This window comes from Haliotis cracherodii, unplaced genomic scaffold, assembly GCF_022045235.1.
Source record: "Haliotis cracherodii isolate W230 unplaced genomic scaffold, xgHalCrac1.p SCAF_14, whole genome shotgun sequence".
Taxonomy (NCBI): Eukaryota; Metazoa; Mollusca; class Gastropoda; order Lepetellida; family Haliotidae; genus Haliotis; species Haliotis cracherodii.
In genome coordinates, this window is record NW_027266269.1 from 37,568,908 (window position 1) to 37,595,960 (window position 27,053).

The 27,053-nt window shown below is 40.9% G+C and overlaps 2 long non-coding RNA genes across 2 annotated transcripts; both read right to left on the minus strand.

Moving 5' to 3' along the window:
* Positions 1-2,542: 2,542 nt before the first annotated feature.
* Positions 2,543-7,731, minus strand: LOC139460860 (uncharacterized). Its single transcript, XR_011652843.1, has 3 exons — positions 7,705-7,731; positions 3,501-3,651; positions 2,543-2,604 (listed from the first exon to the last, which is right to left on the minus strand). It is a non-coding gene; the product is annotated as an uncharacterized lncRNA (long non-coding RNA).
* A 14,057-nt stretch (positions 7,732-21,788) lies between these two features.
* LOC139460808 (uncharacterized) lies at positions 21,789-27,015 on the minus strand. The gene is made up of 3 exons (XR_011652840.1): positions 26,989-27,015; positions 22,743-22,893; positions 21,789-21,823 (listed from the first exon to the last, which is right to left on the minus strand). It is a non-coding gene; the product is annotated as an uncharacterized lncRNA (long non-coding RNA).
* Positions 27,016-27,053: the final 38 nt, after the last annotated feature.

The window sequence follows — 27,053 nt, forward strand, 5'->3', positions numbered from 1 at the left end:
CACATCCTTCCACGAGTATCAAGTGGTCAAAAAACAATTCAGTATATATTCATGATTTCCATATATGGAGTACATATACCAAACGGTCATTAATTATTAATTACTCAGTCACTCATGTATACGTAATTACTACTTCTACAGTTGATCCAGATATTCTTTTATTCAGATAAGTTGTTATGTGGGGCTGTACCGTAGGTATTAACAGTTTTTCACTCAATATGCTATCATGATGTTACAAAGGGAGAAATTTTGTGCCTTTATAGATTCCTCTGTTTCAGCTGATGTCAGGCCACCTATTTCGAGGAGGGCGGGGAGGGCGGGGAGCGCCAGGAGCGCCAGGAAGGCTCAATTAATCCAATCTGGAGCAGACGTCCGGTCACATCGCTGACTCTTGATGTTCAACAGAGAATAAACACAACATAGAAACCGTCTGGACTTTTGTTTTGTTTCTTGTTTTAAATCAAATATTGTCCCGCGATACGACGTTGGACGAATGTGTAGCAGACAAACCAGTGATTGATATGTTGAGCAACTTTCCCTGTCTTAGCACTATGACAACTCGAAACCGTCGGAAAATATCTGCTCTGACTTTTGCAGGTTTTGTGTGGGCGGCAGACTGCAGCAGTTGTAAGAAGTAACCATGACAACACATGACCGCGTTTCACGGTTGACTCATTTGTTAGAAATTGCTGAAATTTGACGATGTGCGTCTCAAGTTTGACAAGCAAATCATAGTACTTCCGGTTGGGAAACAATTCATCAAGGGCGAAAACCTGATCCTGATATTACTTGTATGTTACACTATGAACATGGGTCATGGCTGTTCAGTATATTCAAAACACATGCTTCTCGTGAGGCGACTATGCTTGTTGTCGCCAGTGACTGAAGGGATGATGTAAATCCTGCCAGAGTCTATGCAGGAAGCAGAGCCACTGTAAGTCCCCATGGTCCCTAATATGGTGATCTCCCTTTTGTTACTGACGATCTCTAGCCCTTTTTTATATTGTTTTGTTCACAGATACTTATTGCTTTTATATATTCTAAACTAGTTTTCAATCGAAAATGTATTCTAGTTATTGTACTGTCAATCGTTCACAGCTTCTAAATCAATGTATTATAAGTGTACTTCACGTCAACATATGGCTGAAATACTGCCGATGTGACGTTAAATCTTAACGCTCTCACTCACCGAAAGCATCTGGGCAGGCAGCTTATTGTTTCGTCATGATATCGTGAGACTGTCGTGTCTTTATGGAAACATTCTAGCCTGTGTTGGTCTTTCACGCCATGATGTTCCTGTAGACTTGTGTTGCAATGGTGCTTCCGTAAGCATCTGGGCAGGCAGCTATTTGTTTCTTCATGATATCTGGAGACTGTGTTGTCTTTATGGAAACATTCTGGCCTGTGTTGGTCTTCCACGCAATGATGTTCCTGTAGACTTGTGTTGCAATGGTGCTTCCGTAAGCATCTGGACAGGCAGCTATTTGTTTCTTCATGATATCTGGAGACTGTGTTGTCTTTATGGAAACATTCTGGCCTGTGTTGGTCTTTCACACCATGATGTTCCTGTAGACTTGTGATGCAATCGTGCTTCCGTAAGCATCTGGGCAGGCAGCTATTTGTTTCGTCATGATATCTGGAGACTGTGTTGTCTTGTTGGAAACATTTTGCAAGTCGTATGATGTGTCCACAATCGAGGATGTAGGTCCGTGTGTACCATCATGTGTGTGGTTCTGTGAATGTTGGACTGTATGGGGTTTAATGTAAAACCAGTAAAATGTAATCGTATTTGTTGGATACATTTCATTTACTGTCTAGGTAGCGCCCGGCAAATGCATATTAACACTTGTGGTTATTGCCGCTGTATTTTGACAAGAATCCACACACATACACCTTCAGAGCCGATATTTGGCGACTGTTTCCAGCTGCCATAGTACCCAGATGACAGGGAATGATGCTCAACATATCAATCACTGGTTTGTGTGCTCCAAATCCAGCCATCTTCGTGTGCCCGGAAGACCTTCTTCGTGGTACAGTGGCAGAATGTCCGCTCCATCCCCGGCCGCATCATACCAAAAGACGTTAAAAGATCGTACTTGATGTTACCCTGATTGGCGCTCGGCGTTAAGGGGCTAAAATAAGGATTGGGAAGCTCCTTGGTAAAAGTCAGTATGCTGAGGGTTATTCATTCACTTGTGCAAGCAGCCGCACACACACGCACACACACGCACTCACATACACAGACATACATGCACGTCGCTATATAAGTGCAAAACTCTTGAACGCGACATTTATCCCAATTTCACCTCGTATGGCTGGAACATTAAACAAAACAGGAGTTAAGACAGTTTCAATGAACTTCATTGTGCTATTTAATTTTGAACATGTGACTAGTTGTCCGTCCCTGATTGCAGAGACAGTTAATGGAGCCTACCCGTCGGTGGGTTTCTCCTGCGGTCAGATTTTTAAAAAAGAAGAGGAAAGACGGTTTCAATTTATTTAATTGCGCATTTCAATGACGAACATAAAATGTGACTGGCTGGCTGTCAGAGATAGTTAAGCAAGCCTTCCCGACGGTGGTTTTTGCGTGTCCTTTAATGTCAGCTGAAACACAGGAAACTATAATGAAACAAATTTCTCCTTTGACACATCATGTTGGAACATTCAATGAAACACTGCTAATACCTGCGGTACTACACACATTTCTGAATAGAAGAATATCCGAATTAACTGTAGAAGAGCCATAACATGATGGGTGGTTTGAAATTAGCAAAACTGAGAGTGACTCATTGGCATACGTACTCCATATATCGTGACCAGGACATATTAAGTATATTGTGATTTATTAAGGGCCTACCACTTGGCATTCATGGGTGTGGGCTGTCATTTTCAAATAATCTTTCCAGGAAAACCAGGACAGAAATAAAATTTCCGTAGGTTTTGTAATTCACAGAAAAACTGGTTCATCCTTTCACAAAATAGAATTGTATGTTTTAGAGGACTGATGACAAGATTGCGTCTCAGTCAAATAAGCTAGATAATAGATGCCATGTATCTACACGCGATGAACCAATGTGGGCACCCCAGATCTTCCACAACTGTTAGCAATATTCAAGCTTCATGTTGTGACATGATTTTGTGACATTGGACCACGTTCCCTCACGTGGACGCAATGCACGCTTTAACTGCTGGTACGAATACTTTTGGTAAACCGCCGTACATTTACTTGTGTAATGTAATGGTGATTAAACATGTTTCAATTAAGTTTGATTAAGCATTAACATTCCTTTACTATTTCCTCAATTCCTTGCTAGTTTGGTATCCCTTACTTAAATGTGCCTGAATTAGATACACTCACTAAGCTGCTTGCTTGATAAAGACATAGGCATCTGTACAGAAGCTTAATATTTAAAGAATATAAGAACTTATCAGTCAAAAGTCATTACTGACTTTATTGGTACTTCTGCTTGGAAAATAAGGAAAACAACAAAAATCATTACCTTTGACTCAATCGACCGTTTGATAACTCTTCCATCGTCAGAGCCATGGAGATGTTCCCCGCCGTCGTAGAGACCACCAAATCGACCACGCTGCGCCATAACACCCGTGGCGCTGATGATGACGAGAACGACCAGGATGGCGAACATTTTACTGAAGTTAAGAAACACAATCCAGTTGATGATTTGAAAATATGAATAATTTCTACAATTACCACTTAGCAACACCAAACATAAAACTAGACATACACGACACAGTAATTGGGCCATTTCTAACCACTGTCCACTTGCTCCAAGGGAGGCTACTTTTCATATACGAAGTTCAAGGTCGTACCGGCATGTTGTTATGATGTTTGTTTGATACATGCATTTTCACGATACATGCATTACTAGAGAGTGGGGCGCCATGAGGTTCAAAATGCCTTCAGAATTCTAGATTGAAGACTGACAAAAAGGAGGTAAAATTTATTTGGCGATTTCTCAAGTAAATGTGCATTGTTATCATTTTGTTCTGGTGTTTCGAGAAAATAAAGAATTGTATTTGGGTTGTTCAGTTGCTCAGTGCTGCCAATGCTCCTTTTTTAAATTATACATAACTAACATGAAATACTCATATCCCACGCCATTATGACATGTCCGGGTCTCTGCAATGCTTTAGCTCCTGTGAACTGTGTTCACTGGACCTTTTGTAAATTGCCTAATTGCAGCACTAAAAAGTTATTTCTGGTGCTGTTTTGCCATCTGCAGTTTATGATAGAAAACGTAGGTGTATTTGTAATGAGTTGTGTGTTATTACTTAAACAATAATCAGAGAAGCAAGAGAGTGCTTTCTTTACTTAGAGACTGTTGAGAGCAGGGTTCACCATGACGTGTACTGAGGAGTACAGCACCAATCATCTTATGTAGTAGTAGACTGGAGTCTTGAATGCTTCAGCACTGGCATGATCAGTAAACAACAAGTCCAGTGTAGCTCCAAGACAGTGAGTTGGAGAGTGAATGAGTTGAGTCATTTTCCTCACATTAAAGAAATATTCAAGTTTCATTTTTTCACTCAGATCACAGTTGAAATCCCCAGAAACTAGGACATGTTCACATTCATGCAGCTTGGAGAGATCCTGAAGTTTCTTCATGACAACAGTAAGTGAATGCGACAACCGTGTCCATGACACTTTTGGAGGAACATGCACACAAGCATCCAACAAGGAAGGAAATGTATTCAATACTGCGAGATGACATTACATCACATAGCTGGACACTGTTCTTGAAACTTGTTGAAACATACACAGCAATACCATGTGTAGTGTCTCCTGGATAGACTTGATATCCTTGCAGGTCTCTTTCACTGTAATCATTGACGTGTGTTTCTGAGAAACACAAAACACGAACCACTCCAACAAACGTACAATCTTTACAACAAGTTATGTGCCAAGTTTGGTGAAGAAAATCGTAAGGTTTCAAAATCTGCCCAGGAAACGAGGACAACCGCCATTTTCAGTCTAAGTCAAAGTCGTTGCCAGGAACACTATTTTTTTTTAATTTCAAAGTATCAATAGGCACCAGTTTTCCACTAGACCTATTTGTGTGCCAAGTTTGAAGAAATATTGTATGGTTTTCAAGATCTGCTCCGGAAACGAGGACTACCGCCATTTTAAGTCTATTTCAAAGTCGTTGCCATGGAAAATATTTTTTTCAAAAATTCCAAAGTATGAAAAGGCTACTCCGCACAGACCTAAACTAAGTGGCAAAAGAAAGTATAGGTTGGCAGTTTGTCATTTTCCTAAAAACAGCGATAACTAGTGGAAAGTGGGTTTGGGGAATATGACTGCCCAGGAACAGGTACCAAAAAACACCTCACCCGAACGCGCCACCTTTGACGGCGCTCGTGCGGTGACAAAAAAATGATGAAACAGGTTTCCCGCCTATGGGATAAACTGCACGTGCATGTTAGCTGTATAAATGCGTTCGTCTGCAGGGTATAACCAGACGTGATGAAAGCACACAAACGAAATGCCACGACTGTCACAGGAGCAGAGAGAGAGCCATCAGTATGGCCAAAATTGGGGCAACACAGGTCCAAATTGCCAGAAGGTTTGGTTGTACACCATTAACAGTAGCCAGGCTGATTTAACGGTACAGGCAGATAGGGAGGACACAGGACAGGCCTAGAACCGGACGACTCCGAGTGACAACACCACTGGAAGACGGTCAGATACGGCTCATTCACCTGCGAAACAGATTCCTAATGGCGACGGCGACGGCATCAACAGCTTTTGGACATTAGCCAACGTACAGTACTACGACGACTTCGTGCTGCTTGAATCCGAGCGTATCGTCCTTTCCCAGGCATGGTACTGACTGCTCAACATCGACGCCTGAGACTGTGATGGGCGAGGCAGGTTCGACGCTGGCAAGGGAGAAATGGGCGTCGAGTGCTGTTTATTGATCAAATTCGATTTAACATGTTTCGAAATGACGGCAGAGAACGAGTTTATCGACGCAGAGGGGAACGTTTGGCTCCGGCGTGTATTCGAGAGGACCATCCATTCGACGGGGGAGGTGCCATGGTGTGGGGCGGTATTTGTGGAAATCATGATTATGATTACCCACAATTGTTTACCTTGAGCTTACATTACCTTTGATTGTACAATTTCATTCAAACTGTGGTTGATCAATCAGTTGTTACCCCTTCCTAGATTATATTATAATTCACAACAAAACCTCTTCTTGTTATTTTTTTATCGATCATGGAACTCGACCTATACTTTCTTTTGCCGCCCAGTTTATTTATGTGCCAGGTCTTGTGAAGAAGTATGTACGGTTTTCAAGATCTGCACCGGAAACGATGCCTACCGCCATTTTCATCCTACGTCAAAGTCGTTGCCAGGGAGAGCCACCGGAAGCAATGAAGATGTTTATAGCTTAAGGAAATCAAATGAGCCTTAATCCTTGAACTTTACACTTGCATAGCTTGATATTTTACTAATGTGTGGAGCTGGCGACTGCACAAATCAGATTATATAGGACAAATTGAGCCAGATATATTGCCCTTTGATTGGCAATCTGATCGCACATTGGTTTGAGTGTTCATTGGTTTCTCTTCCCCCGGAACCAGACCGTGTCTCGATTTGTTGTTTTTTTGTTTGTGAAACGCAATATTACAGCTGTATGAAAGAATCACGGTCAAGCATGTCCTGCTTGACTGTGTTGATTTTTCCATCACAAGGGATAAATATTTCAATGTTAAAACAATTAAGGACCTTTTTAATGATGTTAATTCTCGTTTAATATTATGTTTTTTAAAAGAAATAGAACTTGTTCATAAATTCTGATGTACTAACTGTATTGTTTTAAAAATTGGTAGTGCAATTTAATAACTTAGATTGTTAGTGGCTATACCCTCGAGGGGGGTTGAAGTAGCGTAAAATTATTGTCCCCCTAAGAGGGTATGTAAGTCCCATATCATTCGAGGTATTTTTCTGCATACAAGGCTTTTAAACGTAGTATATATTCGTTATTTTAATCTAAGGCTTAACTGGTACACTGTCGCCAGTGACTGAAGGGATAATATAAATCCTGCCGGGGCCCGTGGAGGAAGCTAAGGTACTGTAAGTCCCCATGGTCCCCAGTATGGTGATCTCCCTTCAGTGGCTGACGATTTCTAGCCCATTTTTATATTGTGGTGTTCATTAATGCTTACTGCTTTTTTAATATTCTCAACTAGTTTAAAATCAAGTCTGTGATATTCTAGTTATTCTACTGCCCATCGTTGACAGCTTTTTTTATTTAGTCTACATATATGTATCATAAATGTAACTTCTCGTCACGATATGGCTGAAATATTGCCCATGTGACGTTAGATAATAACTCACTCACACTCACTACAGCTGTATGAAGGCAGATTGTAGATAATAAAGACTGGTACAAACAGTTCAGAGATTGATGTGGGTAACAAGTCACGTGATCAGGGTGCGCAGTCAAACAAGTCCCACGTATGACAAGTGGTTGAAATAAAGTAAGGGAGTGATAGAATATGGTTTTACGCCGCTTTTACCACTATTCCAGCAATATCACGGCGGGGGACACCAGAAATGGGCTTCACACATTGTACCCATGTCGGGAATCGAACCCGGATCTTCGGCGTGACGAGTGAACGCTTTAACCACTAGGCTACCCGACCGCCCCGGTTTAGATAAAAACATATACATACCTTGACTGGTTATGAGAGCACAACTTCTTCAAATGTAGTGATCCAGCTATTTGGAGTGGTATTTATATAAACACAATGTCATAATTATACACGGATGGCATTGACGACAGTTTCATGATAACGGAAGTGGTATTGTGTAACGAATAATGTCATTACAATGTTAAAAGCCACAACAGGTGTGACGTTTCCTGCAACTTTTGATGAAGTATTTACAAAGATGTCAAGTGATTCTTTCCTTTGTTAGGATACACTAGTCAAGTTCCACTAATATATACAGTTGCATAAAGGCATTCAGATATCGGTACTGATAAGTTCATGGAAATCCTTCCTAAATGACACTATAAAGATAAATATCGTCACCAACGATACAGTTGATAATACGCTTAAAGAATAATAAATATCCACGTCGAAAATGTATTTTGATTCATTTACTCATGAACAGTCATTTATTTTAGCTTGATGCGGGTGGAAAGTCCGATGTGTTCCAGGACTTGAGCGCTTATCACCTGCACGGGTATGGTGCTAACAAACCTTCAACCACTGACTTTGAACTTCGAGTATCAAATGAGAGGGTCTCCCTTGGAGCAATTGGGCAGATTTTTAACATGTTCCCCCACTACTTTGTAGTGTTCAGGTTCATTTTTATTGGTGTTGCTAACAGGTAATTGCAGCAGTATTTCATAACTTTCACCGTGGATGGCTTGGTATCCCCTCGGCTACTCGCAACCGAGTTATGCCGCTAGAAGGTTTGGCAAATGTAGTTGTGTCTTACTGAATGGTATTTCTGAATCAGCTATCATCATTGTTGTCTTATCTTTGAATTCAAAATAACTGTGATGATTATATAAATCTACCACAGGAAATCAGTGATGACGCCGGGCGTTCGCGAAAAGAGTATAAATGTCCTGCGCTACCTGGAACACCCGCCAATCATACAATTTGCATAATAAAGTAAGTATTTATTGCATGACGCCACGCCATCCACTCTACTGCCAGGTAGCGTTGTAGTGTTTCAGCAGTATGCAGTATTCGGTTTCTGCTGGCTTAGGAAGGATATGGTGCATTGTCCGTATTCTATGTGGTGCACCGGATGAACCGGATGTTTCCTGCGAGCAAGCGCAGTCGCCTGTACTTTAACGCGGGAAAATGAAACGTTCGGAACACGTTGAATTGCGATGTGTGTTTTTCTAGAAGTCAAATGTTGTGTCATCCAGACTCTACATGTTGGCGACGAGCTTCCAATGAACTCACACAAAGTGAAAGTCGATTCTGATATTCTTTTATCACAAATTTGTATCTTATCTCAAAGGATGTAGGCCAAGATCTAAACACAATTTTATTTAGTACGTATGACTTCATGTTTACACTGACAGCCATACAACAACCAGCTATATCGCGGGAAAAATTAGTTCCTCTAAAAGAGAGGTGACATGAGCGTATGAATGCACAACTTGCTCTTCAGAAACGTCTTACGCAACACTTGTGTTCAAATAATATCACTATTAGGTGAGAAAGGTCTGTAAAGAACTACCTCAGTTAGTCAGTCACAATGACAGCACTTCGTAATACATTTACATCAAGTACGAGATGTTAAAATGGCCGACACGATAAACGTGAGGGGAGAGATTTCCGAATTTGTTAATGAACCTGTGGGGGTTTCATGTGTTAGTCATCAGTGATCAACTGACCGATCATTGAAAAGTGATTAAATATGTGTCAAACAGACACTAATGTAAATTCATAGATTGCTGGAGACGATCACTGACAGCAAAGACACGGGTCGAGTCGATACCAGGATAGTTTGGATGTGCATTTCTTCGTTTGTTCATTGGGATGGGCCGTAGCGAAAATACAATCATGCTCAAATCAAGCTCTCTGACGTTTCTCAATGAAACGCTGAGACCAAGATGAAAAGTTTCTAAATGATCAGAAAGAACGCTTATGTCTGTTTTCGTGCTAGGGAATTCCCGGGGGTTTCCCCATGAATGTGGAAATAGTACGTCAGTGTTTACGTCATTTCAAGAACATTTCGTGAAAAACGTATGAACGTCAAATTTTGTCGTCAGTTTCGCGGTCATGTGACCGACCTCTCGTCCAATGGAAACGCCGTATATCGAGTAACCGTCGAATTAAAAAAATATTAAAAAATACTCAGCAATGAGTTGGCTTAAAAACACTAGTTGATGATAGTTACTTCGATTATGATAGGATTACATGTCACATAGGGGCACACTAATCTTTTGCTACGTTAACCTCCTGGACAGAGCCTTCAATAATGTCAGTTGATAATAGCATCACATCAAATTTAAAAACAAGCCTTTAATTATTCACATACATATCTAAAATTTATTATACAAAATAATTTCTTTCAAGTAATATAAGATGAGATATTAGATAAAGATATCTTTCACATTTACGCTTTGATCATGTGAATCCTTTGTGATTGCAAAGTCCACACAGTCAAGCAATATATGCTTGTCGGTGAACCTATCATCAAAAGGGATACACTTAGGAGGTTCGTCCTCATCTGTCTTAAGCAGTTATTCGTGGGTAAACCGACTGTGGACAATACTGTGGTAAAACGACCTCGTCATGTCTTGACTGACAACCCAAGTAGGTATGACCGATTGCTGGTTTTAATTCGTGAAGTTTATTGCTTCCTACCTGGGTGTCCCACCGTCTTTGCATGAAATCCCGAGCATAACTTTTAATAGTTGGTTTGAACTCACTGTACGGGATCAGTAGTGGAGATAACGGTTTATCAAGAGCTGCTTTAGCTGCAGCATGGGCTTTTGGGTTACCTGTTATGCCTACATGACTTGGCAACCAGCAAAAGACGATGTCACATTGGCCAGTAGAAAGATCATTGAAAAGTTCTAAAATGTCTCGGAACATGGGACTGATCATGGGACAGATCTAGAATGGGTTTGTTCCACTTCTGTTTGGGGGCGGTCGGGTAGCCTAGTGGTTAAAGCGTTCGCTCGTCACGCCGAAGACTCGGGTTCGATTCCCGACATGGGTACAATGTGTGAAGCCCATTTCTGGTATCCCCCGCCGTGATATTGCTGGAATATTGCTAAAAGCGGCGTAAAACCATACTCACTCACTGACTCTCGTTATTAACTCTTCTAATGTAGTGAAACAGCTGTTTATAAACATAATGTCATCATTGTGCATGATTGGCATTAACGACATTGTTTCATGACCAAAGGAAACGGTGTCATAGAGAGAATGACATTACCATGTTAAAACAACGTAACATGTGTGACGTTTCCTATAACGTTTGATGAAGTCACTGCAAAGGCCTCACATGTTCAGTGATTGTTTCCTTTATTGCCATCAACTGGTCATGTTCTATGATAAATACAGTTACCTGACGGCATTTCGATTTCGGTAGTGATAAGTACTACAAATAACGTTTGATGAACTAACTGCAAAGGCCTTTGATGTTCAGTGATTATTTCCTATATTACCAAGAACTGGTCATGTTCTATAATAAATACAGGTACTTGAAGGCATTTCAATTTCGGTTGTGATAAGTACTTCAGATGCTAATATGAATGCCACCTTAGAGATCTGAATCAGTTCCAACAATACAGCTGATGATATTGAAAACCAAAGAGAAGTTTGATGTATTTACTCAATATTTTAGCAAGTTAAACAAATGAGATGGATTGCCTTATGCGCCCAATAGAGTTGGGTCGATAGATAATGCTGAATATTTTCTGGCTTTGACATGATTCCAGTTTTTTTTTTTAATATAGATATTAATATATATTTTCGCCCGTGAATGCATGATACTCTGAAATACTCTACAAATAAAATTGTATGCAAAGTTTTCCACTGTGGGGGCACAATCACCACACCCCGAGGTTGACCACCCAATCTCGTCTATTTGTATTTTATGACAATCAATAGTGTGATGGTAGCCTGTTCCAACCCGGGTCATACATGTATGTTTCGACCCGTGAAGATTCCGGGGTAGAATAGGTCTTCAGCAACCCATGCTTGCCATAAAAGGCGAGTATGCTTGTCGTAAGAGGCAACTAACGGGATCGGGTGGTCAGGCTCGCTGACTTGGTTGATGCATGTCATCGATCCCAATTGCGTGGATCGATGCTCATGATATTAATCACTGGATTGTCTGGTCCAGAGTTTTTGAACAATTTGTTTTAATTTTTTCTTCCTTGGTATGTTCCCATGAAAATAGCATGTTTATTTTTGTAAATACCTTTGATCGAGAGTCGGCAAAGACCGTAGAGACTATTGGGTTTCCAGAATTAAAATGGGACGTGTTTTAATATAATATCGCTTAAATGTGTTTAGAGTAATTAAGTAACCTCATTTGAAAGAAGATGCTTGAAGGTTTTGTCGGTTTTTACCGACATGACACATATATTTTTAAACCATTTGCGCTGTGCAGAGTTGCGTTCCTTGGCCACGCCAGAAACCTATGATTGTGGGTTCGAATCCCGGTACAACCCGACTATGTTTCTAGGTTTGTCAGCACCATACCCGTGCTCGTATATTTTGTCAGGGGCCAGAGTTAAAGTCGTAGCCTGATGACATACCTGTTTAAATGTGTATTCCACTACAGATTGACAGAACTAAAATTACACATTATTGGGCTTTAGAACATATTTGTATAGATGGGGAAACTATACAAACGTTTTAGAAAAGGTATTTTCCCATCATAGGAGTCAATGGTAAGGGTGTGGCACCGTGACATCAATATGTTCATTGTAACGGAGATCAAAATAACACCCTCGTCAGTACTCCTTCAGACTGGGGAACCCTGAGACAACAGAGGGTCTGACCCCAACCTGTTAGAGCAGTGAGTGAGTGAGTGAGGTTTTACGCTGCTTTTAGCAATATTCCAGCCATATCACGGTGGGCGACACCACAAATGGGCTTCACACATTGTACCCATGTCAGGAATCGAATTCGGCGTGAGGAGCGAACGCTTTAACCACTAGGCTGCCCGACCGCCCCATTAGAAAAGAGGGTAATGCGATTATAACGTCTCTTCAATGCATAATCTTCAGGAATGGGGAGGGCGATATTGACAGTCGTTTTGCTTCCCGACACTTAAATCCGTACAAACATGGACCAGGAAGGGCAGTGTATAAAAATGTATTTCACATCAAACAGTATATGTAATACAACAAACAGAAACAAATCAATACTGCAATCTAGTACCCCCTCCGTATAAGGGTTCTGAAAACAACGGGACCGCCTCCGTTGTCTAAAGGTAGAGCGTCCCCCCGGAGAGCGGAAGGTCCGGGGTTCGATCCCCAGCCGCGTCATACCAAAAGACGTTAAAAGATGGTACTTGTTGTTACCCTGTCTGGCGCTCGGCATTAAAGGGCTAAAACAAGGACTGGTTTGCTCGGAGTCAGTATACTGTGTCTGAGTGGGGTATTCATGTTAAACTGCGGCATGGTATTTGCTATAAATCGGCATCAGTCCGGACTAGTACAAGTAGCCACACACACACATACACGTACATGCACGTCGCTATATAAGTTCCGTAAACATAAGTGCAGTAATCTTGGACGCGACGTTAAACCCCATTTCACCTCACCTCACCTCTGAAAACAACAGAACAGCTTACCGCACTCGTGATATTACCATGCAACACATGTCTATTGTGTGAAGTACAACCAATACAGCTCTCCGTGTACGGAATATTTTGGTAACTCTAGATATCCGAAGGATGTCCTGGATTTTAAGTTGACTCTGATGAAATCCAAACTAGGGTTGTAAATAAAGCGACAAAACACCATTCCATATCCAATAGAAATAACTACATAAAGCAGAGTCGATTGTATGATGCCGACTGTATCATGAGCATGTGTTTATGAATCACTATCAAATAGTGATGATACCAGGTGTTCGCGAAAAGGTGAGCGTATCCTGCCCCACCGGTGGCACCCGTCACAAACACATGCAAAGGTAAGTCAAATATTTACAAGATGTTAATCAGATAAATAAATGTGTGCAATAGTGCACAAAACAAGGTGAACTGGAAATTACTTGAAATATGGCTTTACAATAAAACAAAAATGAAACTTGTTTTTACGAAGGGACATGTACTACTAGTCTTTGGTATCCAAGTAGAAACAATGCCCTAACCAACCTTTTTATTAGACTTTTCAAAAGGATGACTTTTAAAAGTTAAGTTTCACAAAGCTTTGCCATTATTCTATACTGTGAGAATGAAGTTAATAATACTGTAAGGGCGGTCGGGTAGCCTAGTGGTTAAAGCGTTCACTCGTCACGCCGAAGACCCGGGTTCGATTCCCGACATGGGTACAATGTGTGAAGCCCATTTCTGGTGTCCCCCGCCGTGATATTGCTGGAATATTGCTAAAAGCGGCATAAAACCATTCTCACTCACTCACTCACTAATAATACTGTAAAGTCAGTAAACGCTCTTCTTCAATGAATTGTAACAAAGATTCTTTTATCTAACTTCTGGTCGTCGTGTTCATGCTCTAGTTTGTTAGAGTCTACAATACCGTAACCACTCTGGTGCTGTACATGTACAGAGTTCGATGTTATTTCATCTCACCGGGGGACTTTGTTTTTCATGTTTCTATAAAATGTTGATATATGCCACAAAAGAATATACAATTTAAACAAAGATGGAAGGAGGAGTCTATTGTACAAAATATCAGTGGAACCCTTGAACACGGTTATCAAGCATTCAGATAAGAAATGACTTTAACTTTGTCTGAGTTCATTGGAGTATGAACCTTCATAGAGTGAGGGCCAAATTGTGTGAACGTTGGAGCTCTGTTTTGTATCTGGGGGACAGGTGGCCCAGTTGTATAAGGCGCCGCGATTCGCTGTGCAGAGTTGCCTCCCTTGGGCACGCCAGTAACCTATGATTGTGGGTTCGAATCCCGGTTCTCCCCGGTTATGTTCCTAGGTTTGTAAGCACCATGCACGTGCTTGTGGGTTTCACCGAAGTGGTAAACGTCTGAGACCTGCATCACTTCGGGCTTTCCTCCTACATCAATCTGACACGCCGCGATATAACTGGAATATTGTTTAAAGCGGCGTTGTACCCAGCTCACTCACTCACTCACTATTTTGTATCACCATGTATGTAGATGTACCCACGATTTTATTAAATACGAGCTTCTTCGTGTTTACACTGACAGCCATAAAACAACCAAATGTATCGCGGAATGAAGTAGTTCATTAGAGGTGACATTGACGTATGTTTGTTCACATTATTCTACAGTGACATCATTTGTGGTTTGTTTTGGACAGATACATCCAAATGAAATGATCATTAGATGAGTAAGGTCTGTTTAGAACTACCCCAGTACGTCAGTCCCAACGACCGCGTGGCATAATACATTTCGATTAAGTACAAGATGTCAAATTGGCCGACGTTACGAGAAACGCTATGAGAGAAACTTCCGAATTTCGTTATGAACCTTTGGCGATTACAAGTGTCAGTGGATCACATCATGGATCAATTTGCCGATCATTGAAAGGTGATTGTAAAGATTTGTCAAATAGATACTGGGGTCAATCCATAGGTTGCTGTCACTGCCAGTCACGAATCGAGTCGATACTACGACAGTTGGGAAAGGCATTTCTTCGTTTTGTTCACTAGAATGGGTCGTAGTGAGTTTATTCGTGAACGATCATGCAGTCAAACTCTCTGACTTTTCTCAATGTATACTTAAACGTTGAGTTCAAGATCAAAGGGTCTAAATGAAAACAAACAACAATTCTGTGTGAATCCGTACTTGGAAATTCCTTGGGTTTTCCCCAGGAATGTGGAAGTAAAAACGACCAGTGAATATGGTTTTACGCCGCTTTTAGCAATATTCCAGCAATATCACGGCGGGGGACATCAGAAATGGGCTTCACACATTGTACCCATGTCGGGAATCGAATCAGAAAAAAATGTAATCTTAAATCAGGTGAGTTAAATGGCTATAATCTCTATTTTGTGTTGTATTGAAATAGTACAATAGGTTCAAAATGTTATAGGGCAGTCGGGTAGCCTAGTGGTTAAAGCGTCCGCACGTCACGCCGAAGACCTGGGTTCCATTCCCGACATGGGTACAATGTGTGAAGCCCATTTCTGGTGTCCCCCGACGAGATATTGCTGGAATATTGCTAAGGGCGGCATAAAACAATACTCACTCACTTAAAATTCTATATTAAGTAAACTAAATGTATGTAATCTAATATAAATGTTGGTTACGTCTAATTATTTCAATCTGCATAAGGTAAACTAAACAACCATAATTTATCACTAAAATATATTCTATCACTTCAATGAAACGTGTGTCAGTGTTGATTTTACTTCTAGAATCTTTTAAAAAACTTTGTAATGTAAAGATACAGATGTGATACATGCGAATCCATGAAAATATAATGTGTGTATTACTTTATTAAATGTTGAATAGTGTTTTAATCTGTGTGTCATAGGGACGGTCGGGTAGCCTTGTGGTTAAAGCGTTCGCACGTCACGCCGAAGACCCGGGTTCCATTCCTGACATGGGTACAATGTGTGAAGCAATTTCTGGTGCCCCCAGCCGTGGCATTGTTGGAATATTGCTAAAAGCGGCGTAAAACCATACTCATTCACACTGTGTGTCATATATTCGGATCCATGAGTGTGATGTTGCCGTAAGTGTGGCAGTGGAGATCCACACCCTTGTAGCACCTACAGGAGACCCATGAGTGTGGTGTTGCCGTAAGTGAGGCAGTGGGGATCCACACCCTTGTAGCACCTACAGGGGATCCATGAGTGTGGTGTTGCCGTAAGTGTGGCAGTGGGGATCCACGCCCTTGTAGCACCTACAGGGGATCCATGAGTGTGATGTTGCCGTAAGTATGGCAGTGGGGATCCACACCCTTGTAGCACCTACAGGGGTTCCATGAGTGTGGTGTTGCCGTAAGTGTGGCAGTGGGGATCCACACCCTTGTATCACCTACAGGGGATCCATGAGTGTGGTGTTGCCGTAAGTGTAGCAGTGGGGATCCACACCCTTGTAGCACCTACAGGGGATCCATGAGTGTGGTGTTGCCGTAAGTGTAGCAGTGGGAATCCACACCCTTGTAGCACCTACAGGGGATCCATGAGTGTGGTGTTGCCGTAAGTGTAGCAGTGGGGATCCACACCCTTGTAGCACCTACAGGGGATCCATGAGTGTGGTGTTGCCGTAAGTGTAGCAGTAGGGATCCACACCCTTGTATCACCTACAGGGGTTCCATGAGTGCGGTGTTGCCGTACGTGTGGCAGTGGGGATCCACACCCTTGGATCACCTACAGGGTATGCATTGCATTGGTTAAATTTGTCTAAGACTTACGTTGTAATCTAAATGTCATGATCACATTTAATGTAATGTTATATAACATTAATTTCTATCTTAAAGTTGTGTATATGTTTACACAGAATGTGTAAGCGTTATGTATTTATTTTGTGTATATATTATATAGCCAATATGCAAGTCAAAGAGTGAACTTTGGATGTCATTATTGTGTGGTTGAGAATGTTGTACCTATTATTTATTATGTAATTTTGTGTTTCAGTGTCTCATATCTTTGATCTCGGATCTTTGATCTTCTTATACAGGCCATCGCATTAAAGACCTCAAGCGTGAGTTTGTTCACTATACTGCTACATTCACAGAAAAAAAGTTTATGTATTTAACTTGAATCATATGTAAACGAAACTATTTCCTGAAAGCTATCTCACTTGATTCTTTATGCTAAAATGTAAGATGACATGCAACAAGATACACTTTCGTTTTCAATACGTCTGATATTCTTTATGTATAGTATCAACTGTATTGTTGTCAGTGATATGGATCTCGATGGTGTCATTTGGTGTATAGTATTACACAACAGATATCTAAATGCCTTCACACGTTTGTACGTATTGATGGAACTTGGACTGTTTATGGTAATGAATTAAATCATCACCAAACATTTGAAGCCTTTGGAAATACTTCATCAAATACAACAGGTAATGACGTCTTTTTGAACACAGTTAAGGCATTGTTGTAGTACAATTCCATTTCATCATGAATCAAAACCGACGATGCAATCCGTAAAAAATCAGTAATGTGTTCCACACTCCACCAAACGTAAATGGGACGTCTGTTTTATCATTGTCATTGCAACATGTTCATAGAATACCAGTAAATTCCATCAAGAGCAAAATCCGTCGATGCAATCTGTATATAATGTATGCATTTATGGCTCGGTTGTTATATAAATAAAACTCAACATAATTGTGTCTGTGAGTTGCTGACCAGTGAAGGTACATTGTTCTTCTGCTGATATTTATATGACAACTTTTCATGCAATGTTACTTGGGGTGACGTTTCTTTTGCAGTTCAGTATATTATCAAAATATGTTTTGACAGATTCTTCATTGTTTTCTGGGGGGGGGGGGGGGGGGGGGGGCAGTCGTCTGAGGCTCCGCGATTCGCTGTGCAGAGTTACGTCCCTTGGGTACGCCAGAAACCTGTGATTGTGGGTTCGAATCCCGGTTCGCCCAGATTATTTTTCTATGTTTGTCAGCACAATACCCGTGCTCGTGGGTTTCACCGAAGTGGTAAACGTCTTAGACCCGCATCACTTCGGGCTTTCCTCCCACATTAAGCTGACACGCTGTGATATAACTGGAATACTGTTAAAAGCGGTGTTAAACCCAACTCACTCACTCACTCTACAGCAGAAACTCACTACAGAATCGGTAATCAGAATGTTGGTCAATCTGACCCAACTGTTACAGCACCAGCCGTTGAAATTGTACATCCATCCATAAAAGGAAAAGAAAAAACTGAACAGACTAGCTGCCAGGGTACCCTCTCTACCAGAGGTACCGGTTCACAACTCCTTTGAACTTCTGGACATGGAGGTAACTCCGTCTTCAGAGACCGGAAGGAGTTCTTCTTCCACACGCCCGCGTGGGAGATCACCAATTGAGCCAATTCAATGGAACTGTAGAGGACTTAGGAATAATTATAATGATTTACAGCTCTTAATCCAGGATTTAACACCATCTGCAATATGTTTACAAGAAACATACTTTAAAGACACTGACAAATTTGATATTAGAGGTTATACCTCCTACAATGCCTTTTCACCTACATGTGCTAAAGCCACTGGAGGGGCGGTCGGGTAGCCCGGTGGTTAAATCATTCGCTCGTCATGCCGAAAACCCGGGTTCGATTCCCGCATGGGAACAATGTGTGAAGCCCATTTCTGGTGTCCCCCGCCAGTGCGGGTAATGCTCAGACTAATAACAAAGGGGAAATTTTGGAAGATTTCATTTTCAACAACGTGGTGCAGGTACCTAACTCTGCTCTTTATCTATGAGTAACAGATTCTGATTTATGAAACGAGTTTGAATGGTCTGTGCACAAAAACCAATGTGGAAGTGATCATTTCCCAACCATTTTAAAACCCGTCTTACCTACAGATGTTCCTCCTTCAACAAGGCTAACTGGCCTTTGTTTGAAATGCTTGCATCCAATAAATCAAAACCTGATATGTTTCTTGATGCTACTGACCCTGTACAATTATTTTCTGAAGAATTAAACGAAATCGCTGATGAATGTATTTCTAAGTCCTCAACAAACCCACACATGACTGCAAACAAGCTAGGAAGGCACGGGAAAAGGATGAACACTACTTCCGTTGCCATCCCATGGTCCATAATTTGAATAAATATAAAATTTTAAATGCTAAAACCAGGCGCACTTTAAACAAAATAAACGCCAATCTTGGCAAAATAATGTTTCCAAAATATATTCCCGTACGCCCATGTCTAAGGTATGGAACATGATACAGAAAATTAAAGGTAAGGGTTCTAACTCTAGTATCCACAATCTTAAGAATGGGGATGAACTATTAACTAATAAATCGGATATTGCAAATAAACTAGGTGAAAGGTTAGCAAAACATTCTTCTTCCTCACATTATGTCCTTCAATTCCAACAGTTTCAAAAACAACAAGAAAAGAAAACAATTAATTTTCAGTCAGATAATGGGGAAGACTATAATGAAATATTTTTGATCCAAGAACTTCATACTGCTCTTGGACAAGCACATGATACTGCTACAGGATATGATAATATACACTATCAACTCTTGACGCACTTACCGGAACCATGTTTAGAAACCCTTTTGTAAATTTTTCATGATATATGGACATCAGGTAAAATTCCTTCTGCTTTGCATGATGCCATAGTTGTACCCATACCGAAACCTGGACGAGGTCATTCCGATCCATGAAATTATAAACCCATTTCATTGACTAGATGCGTTTTCAAAACCATGGAACGCAATGTCAATAATAGATTAACTTTAACCACAAATATTCAACGTGGATTCCGTAAAAATCGCAGTACCATTGACCATTTAGTTAGATTGGAGTAATTCGTTAAAAATGCCATTGTTAACAACGCAAGCAGTGTCTTTTTCGATTTAGAAAAAAACATATGACACTACACGTAAGCACGGTATTTTAAAAGTTTTACATGACTTTGGGTTGCAAGGCCGTTTGCCTCAATTTATATCCAAGTTTTTAACTGACAGGGTGTCCCACAAGGCAGTATTCTGACTGTCACTATATTTAGTATAAAAATAAATAGTCTTTCAAAGGTTTAAGTGATTCAGTTGATGGATTGGTAGTGCTAATTAATAACTTAGATTGTGAGTAGTTGTACCCTCGAGGGGGGTTGAAGTAGCGTAAACTTATTGTCCCCCTAAGAGGATATGTAAGTCCCGAATCATTCGAAGAATTTTTATGCATACCAGACTTTTAAAACGTAGCATTTTTGTCATTTTAATCTTTGGCTTAACTGATAAACTATCGCAAGTGACTGAAGGGATGATATAAATCCTGCCGGGGTCCATGCAGGAAGCAAAGGTACTATAAGTCCCCATGGTCCCTAGTATGGTGATCTCCCTTTAGTTACTGACGATCTCTAGCCCATTGTTAAATTGTTTTGTTCACTGATACTTATTGCTTTTATATATTCTAAACTAGTTTTTCATCGAATCTGTGATATTCTAGTTATTGTAATACTGCCGATATGACGTTAAATCTTAACTCACTCACTCACCGAAAGCATTTGGGCAGGAAGCTAATTGTTTCGTCATGATATCTGGAGACTGTGATGTCTTGTTGGAAACATTTTGCAAGTCGTATGATGTAGGATGTAGGTCCGTGTGTGCCATCATGTGTGTGGTTCTGTGAATGTTGGACTGTATGGGGTTTAATGTAAAACCAGTAAAATGTAATCGTATTTGTTGGATACATTTCATTTACTGTCTAGGTAGCGCCTGGCAAATGCATATTAACAATTGTGGTTATTGCCGCTGTATTTTGACAAGAATCCACAAACATACACCTTCAGAGCAGAAATTTGGCGACTGTTTCCAGCTGACACAGTACCCAGATGACAAGGAACGATGCTCAACATATCAATCACTGGTTTGTGTGCTCCAAATCCAGCCATCTTCGTGTGCCCGGAAGACCGTCTTCGTGGTACAGTGGTAGAGTGTCCGCTCCATCCCCGGCCGCATCATACCAAAAGACGTTAAAAGATCGTACTTGATGTTACCCTGATTGGCGCTCGGCGTTCAGTGGTTAAAATAAGGATTGGGAGGCTCCTTGTTAGTAGTCAGTATGCTGAGGGTTATTCATTCACTTGTGCGAGCAGCCGCACACACACGCACTCACATACACAGACATACATGCACGTCGCTATATAAGTGCAAAAATCTTGAACGCGACGTTTACCCCTTTTCATCTCGCATGGCTGGAATATCTTTGATTTAAACATTAAACAAAACAGGAGTAAAGACAGTTTCAATGAACTTCATTGTGCTATCTAATTTTGAACATGTGACTAGTTGTCCGTCCCTGATTGCAGAGATAGTTAATGGAGCCTTCCCGTCGGTGGGTTTCTCCTGCGGTCAGATTTTAAAAAAAGAAGAGGAAAGACGGTTCCAATTTATTTAATTGCGCATTTCAATGTTGAACATAAAATGTGACTGGTTTGCTGTCAGAGATAGTTAAGCGAGCACTCCCGGCGGTAGTTTTTGCGCGTCCTTTAATGTCAGCTGAAACACAGGAAACTATAATGAAACAAATTTCTCCTTTGACACATCATGTTGGAACATTTAATGAAACACTGCTAATACCTGCGGTACTACACACATTTCTGAATAGAAGAATATCCGGATTAACTGTAGAAGAGCCATAACATAATGGGTGATTTGAAATTAACAAAACTGAGAGTGACTGATTGGCATATGTACTCCATATATCGTGATCAGGACATATTAAGTATATTGTGATTTATTAAGGGCCTACCACTTGGCATTCATGGGCGTGGGCTGTGATTTTCAAATAATCTTTCAAGGAAAACCAGGACAGAAATAATATTTCCGTAGGTTTTGTAATTCACAGAAAAACTGGTTCATCCTTTCACAAAATAGAATTGTATGTTTTAGAGAACTGATGACAAGATTGCGTCTCAATCAAATAAGCTAGATAATAGATGCCATGTATCTACACGCGATGAACCAATGTGGGCACCCTAGATCTTCCACAACTGTTAGCAATATTCAAGCTTAATTTTGTGACATGATTTTGTGACATTGGACCACGTTCCCCCACGTGGACGCAATGCACGCTTTAACTGCTGGTACTCCGGCCGCCCAGGAAGAGAAACGAATACTTTTGATAAACCGCCGTACATTTACTTGTGTAATGTAATGGTGATTAAACATGTTTCAATTAAGTTTGATTAAGCATTAACATTCCTTTATCATTTCCTCAATTCCTTGCTAGTTTGGTATCCCTTACTTTAATGTGCCTGAATTAGATACACTCACTAAGCTGCTTGCTTGATAAAGACATAGGCATCTGTACAGAAGCTTAATATTTAAAGAATATAAGAACTTATCAGTCAAAAGTCATTACTGACTTTATTTGTACTTCTGCTTCGAAAATAAGGAAAACAACAAAAATCATTACCTTTGACTCAATCGACCGTTTGATAACTCTTCCATCGTCAGAGCCATGAAGATGTTCCCCGCCGTCGTAGAGACCACCAGGAGGAACACGCTGCGCCATAACATCCGTGGCGCTGATGAGGACGAGAACGACCAGGATGGCGAACATTTTACTGAAGTTAAGAAACACAATCCAGTTGATGATTTGAAAATATGAATAATTGCTACAATTACCACTTAGCAACACCAAACATAAAACTATACATACACGACACAGTCATTGGGCCATTTCTAACCACTGTCCACTTGCTCCAAGGGAGGCTACTTTTCATATACGAAGTTCAAGGTCGTACCGGCATGTTGTTATGATGTTTGTTTGATACATGCATTACCACGATACATGCATTTCCACCATACATGCATTTCCACGATACATGCATTTCCACGATACATGCATTTCCATGATACATGCATTACTAGAGAGTGGGGCGCCATGAGGTTCAAAATGCCTTCAGAATTCTAGATTGTAGACTGACAAAAAGGAGGTAAAAACTATTTGGCGATTTCTCAAGTAAATGTGCATTGTTATCATTTTGTTCTGGTGTTTCGAGAAAATAGAGAAGTGTGGGTTGTTCAGTTGCTCAATGCTGCCAATGCTGCCAATGCTCCTTTTCAAATTATACATAACAAGCATGAAATACTCATATCCCACGCCATTATGACATGTCCGGTTTTCTGCAATGCTTTAGCTCCTGTGAACTGTGTTCACAGGACCTTCTGTAAATTGCCTAATTGCAGCACTAAAAAAAGTTATTACTTGTGCTGTTTTGCCATCTGCAGTTTATGATAGAAAACGTAGGTGTATTTGTAATGAGTTGTGTGTTATTACTTAAACAATAATCAGAGAAGCAAGAGAGTGCTTTCTTTACTTAGAGACTGTTGAGAGCAGGGTTCACCATGACGTGTACTGAGGAGTACAGCACCAATCATCTTATGTAGTAGTAGACTGGAGTCTGGAATGCTTCAGCACTGGCATGATCAGTAAACAACAAGTCCAGTGTAGCTCCAAGACAGTGAGTTGGAGAGTGAATGAGTTGAGTCATTTTCCGCACATTAAAGAAATATTCAAGTTTCATTTCTTCACTCGGATCACAGTTGAAATCCCCAGAAACTAGGACATGTTCACATTCATGCAGCTTGGAGAGATCCTGCAGTTTCTTCATGACAACAGTAAGTGAATGCGACAACCGTGTCCATGACACTTTTGGAGGAACATGCACACAAGCATCCAACAAGGAAGGAAATGTATTCAATACTGCGAGATGACATTACATCACATAGCTGGACACTGTTCTTGAAACTTGTTGAAACATACACAGCAATACCATGTGTTGTGTCTCCTGGATAGACTTGATATCCTTGCAGGTCTCTTTCACTGTAATCATTGACGTGTGTTTCTGAGAAACACAAAACACGAAACACTCCAACAAACGTACAATCTTTACAACAAGTTATGTGCCAAGTTTGGTGAAGAAAATCGTAAGGTTTCAAAATCTGCCCAGGAAACGAGGACAACCGCCATTTTCAGTCTAAGTCAAAGTCGTTGCCAGGAACACAATTTTTTTTTAATTTCAAAGTATCAATAGGCACCAGTTTTCCACTAGACCTATTTGTGTGCCAAGTTTGAAGAAATATTGTATGGTTTTCAAGATCTGCTCCGGAAACGAGGACTACCGCCATTTTAAGTCTATTTCAAAGTCGTTGCCATGGAAAATATTTTTTTCAAAATTCCAAAGTATGAAAAGGCTACTCCGCACAGACCTAAACTAAGTGGCAAAAGAAAGTATAGGTTGGCAGTTTGTCATTTTCCTAAAAACAGCGATAACTAGTGGAAAGTGGGTTTGGGGAATATGACTGCCCAGGAACAGGTACCAAAAAACACCTCACCCGAACGCGCCACCTTTGACGGCGCTCGTGCGGTGACAAAAAATGATGAAACAGGTTTCCCGCCTATGGGATAAACTGCACGTGCATGTTAGCTGTATAAATGCGTTCGTCTGCAGGGTATAACCAGACGTGATGAAAGCACACAAACGAAATGCCACGACTGTCACAGGAGCAGACAGAGAGACATCGGTATGGCCAAAATTGGGGCAACACAGGTCCAAATTGCCAGAGGGTTTGGTTGTACACCATTAACAGTAGCCAGGCTGATTTAACGGTACAGGTAGATGGGGAGGACACAGGACAGGCCTAGAACCGGACGACCCCGAGTGACAACACCACTGGAAGACGGTCAGATACGGCTCATTCACCTGCGAAACAGATTCCTAATGGCGACGGCGACGGCATCAACAGCTTTTGGACATTAGCCAACGTACAGTACTACGACGACTTCGTGCTGCTTGAATCCGAGCGTATCGTCCTTTCCGAGGCACGGTACTGACTGCTCAACATCGACGCCTGAGACTGCGATGGGCGAGGCAGGTTCGACGCTGGCAAGGGAGAAATGGGCGTCGAGTGCTGTTTACTGATCAAATTCGATTTAACATGTTTCGAAATGACGGCAGAGAACGAGTTTATCGACGCAGAGGGGAACGTTTGGCTCCGGCGTGTATTCGAGAGGACCATCCATTCGACGGGGGAGGTGCCATGGTGTGGGGCGGTATTTGTGGAAATCATGATTATGATTACCCACAATTGTTTACCTTGAGCTTACATTACCTTTGATTGTACAATTTCATTCAAACTGTGGTTGATCAATCAGTTGTTACCCCTTCCTAGATTATATTATAATTCACAACAAAACCTCTTCTTGTTATTTTGTTATCGATCATGGAACTCGACCTATACTTTCTTTTGCCGCCCAGTTTATTTATGTGCCAGGTCTTGTGAAGAAGTATGTACGGTTTTCAAGATCTGCACCGGAAACGATGCCTACCGCCATTTTCATCCTACGTCAAAGTCGTTGCCAGGGAGAGCCACCGGAAGAAATGAAGATGTTTATAGCTTAAGGAAATCAAATGAGCCTTAATCCTTGAACTTTACACTTGCATAGCTTGATATTTTACTAATGTGTGGAGCTGGCGACTGCACAAATCAGATTATATACGACAAATTGAGCCAGATATATTGCCGTTTGAATGGCAATCTGATCGCACATTGGTTTGAGTGTTCATTGGTTTCTTTTCCCCCTGAACCAGGCCGTGTCTCGATTTGTTTTTGTTTTTTTTGTGAAACGCAATATTACAGCTGTATGAAAGAATCATGGTCAAGCATGTCCTGCTTGACTGTATTGATTTTTCCATCACAAGGGATAAATATTTCAATGTTAAAACTTTTTAATGATGTTAATTCTCGTTTAATATTATGTTTTTTTAAAAGAAATAGAACTTGTTCATAAATTCTGATGTACTAACTGTATTGTTTTAAAAATTGGTAGTGCAATTTAATAACTTAGATTGTTAGTGGCTATAGTAGCGTAAAATTATTATCCCCCTAAGAGCGTATGTAAGTCCCATATCATTCGAGGTATTTTTCTGCATACCAGGCTTTTTAACTTAGTTTATATTCGTTATTTTAATCTAAGGCTTAACTGGTACACTGTCGCCAGTGACTGAAGGGATGATATAAATACTGCCGGGGTCCGTGCAGGAAGCTAAGGTACTGTAAGTCCCCATGGTCCCCAGTATGGTGATCTCCTTTCAGTGGCTGATGATTTCTAGCCCATTTTTATATTGTGGTGTTCATTAATGCTTACTGCTTTTTTAATATTCTCAACTAGTTTTAAATCAAGTCTGTGATATTCTAGTTATTCTACTGCCCATCGTTGACAGCTTTTTATTTAGTCTACATATATGTATCATAAATGTAACTTCTCGTCACGATATGGCTGAAATATTGCCCATGTGACGTTAAATAATAACTCACTCACACTCACTACAGCTGTATGAAGGCAGATTGTAGATAATAAAGACTGGTACAAACAGTTCAGAGATTGATGTGGGTAACAAGTCACGTGATCAGGGTGCGCAGTCAAACAAGTCCCACGTATGACAAGTGGTTGAAGTAAAGTAAGGGAGTGATAGAATATGGTTTTACGCCGCTTTTAGCAATATTCCAGCAATATCACGGCGGGGGACACCAGAAATGGGCTTCACACATTGTACCCATGTCGGGAATCGAACCCGGGTCTTCGGCGTGACGAGTGAACGCTTTAACCACTAGGCTACCCGACCGCCCCGGTTTAGATAAAAACATATACATACCTTGACTGGTTATGAGAGCACAACTTCTTCAAATGTAGTGATCCAGCTATTTGGAGTGGTATTTA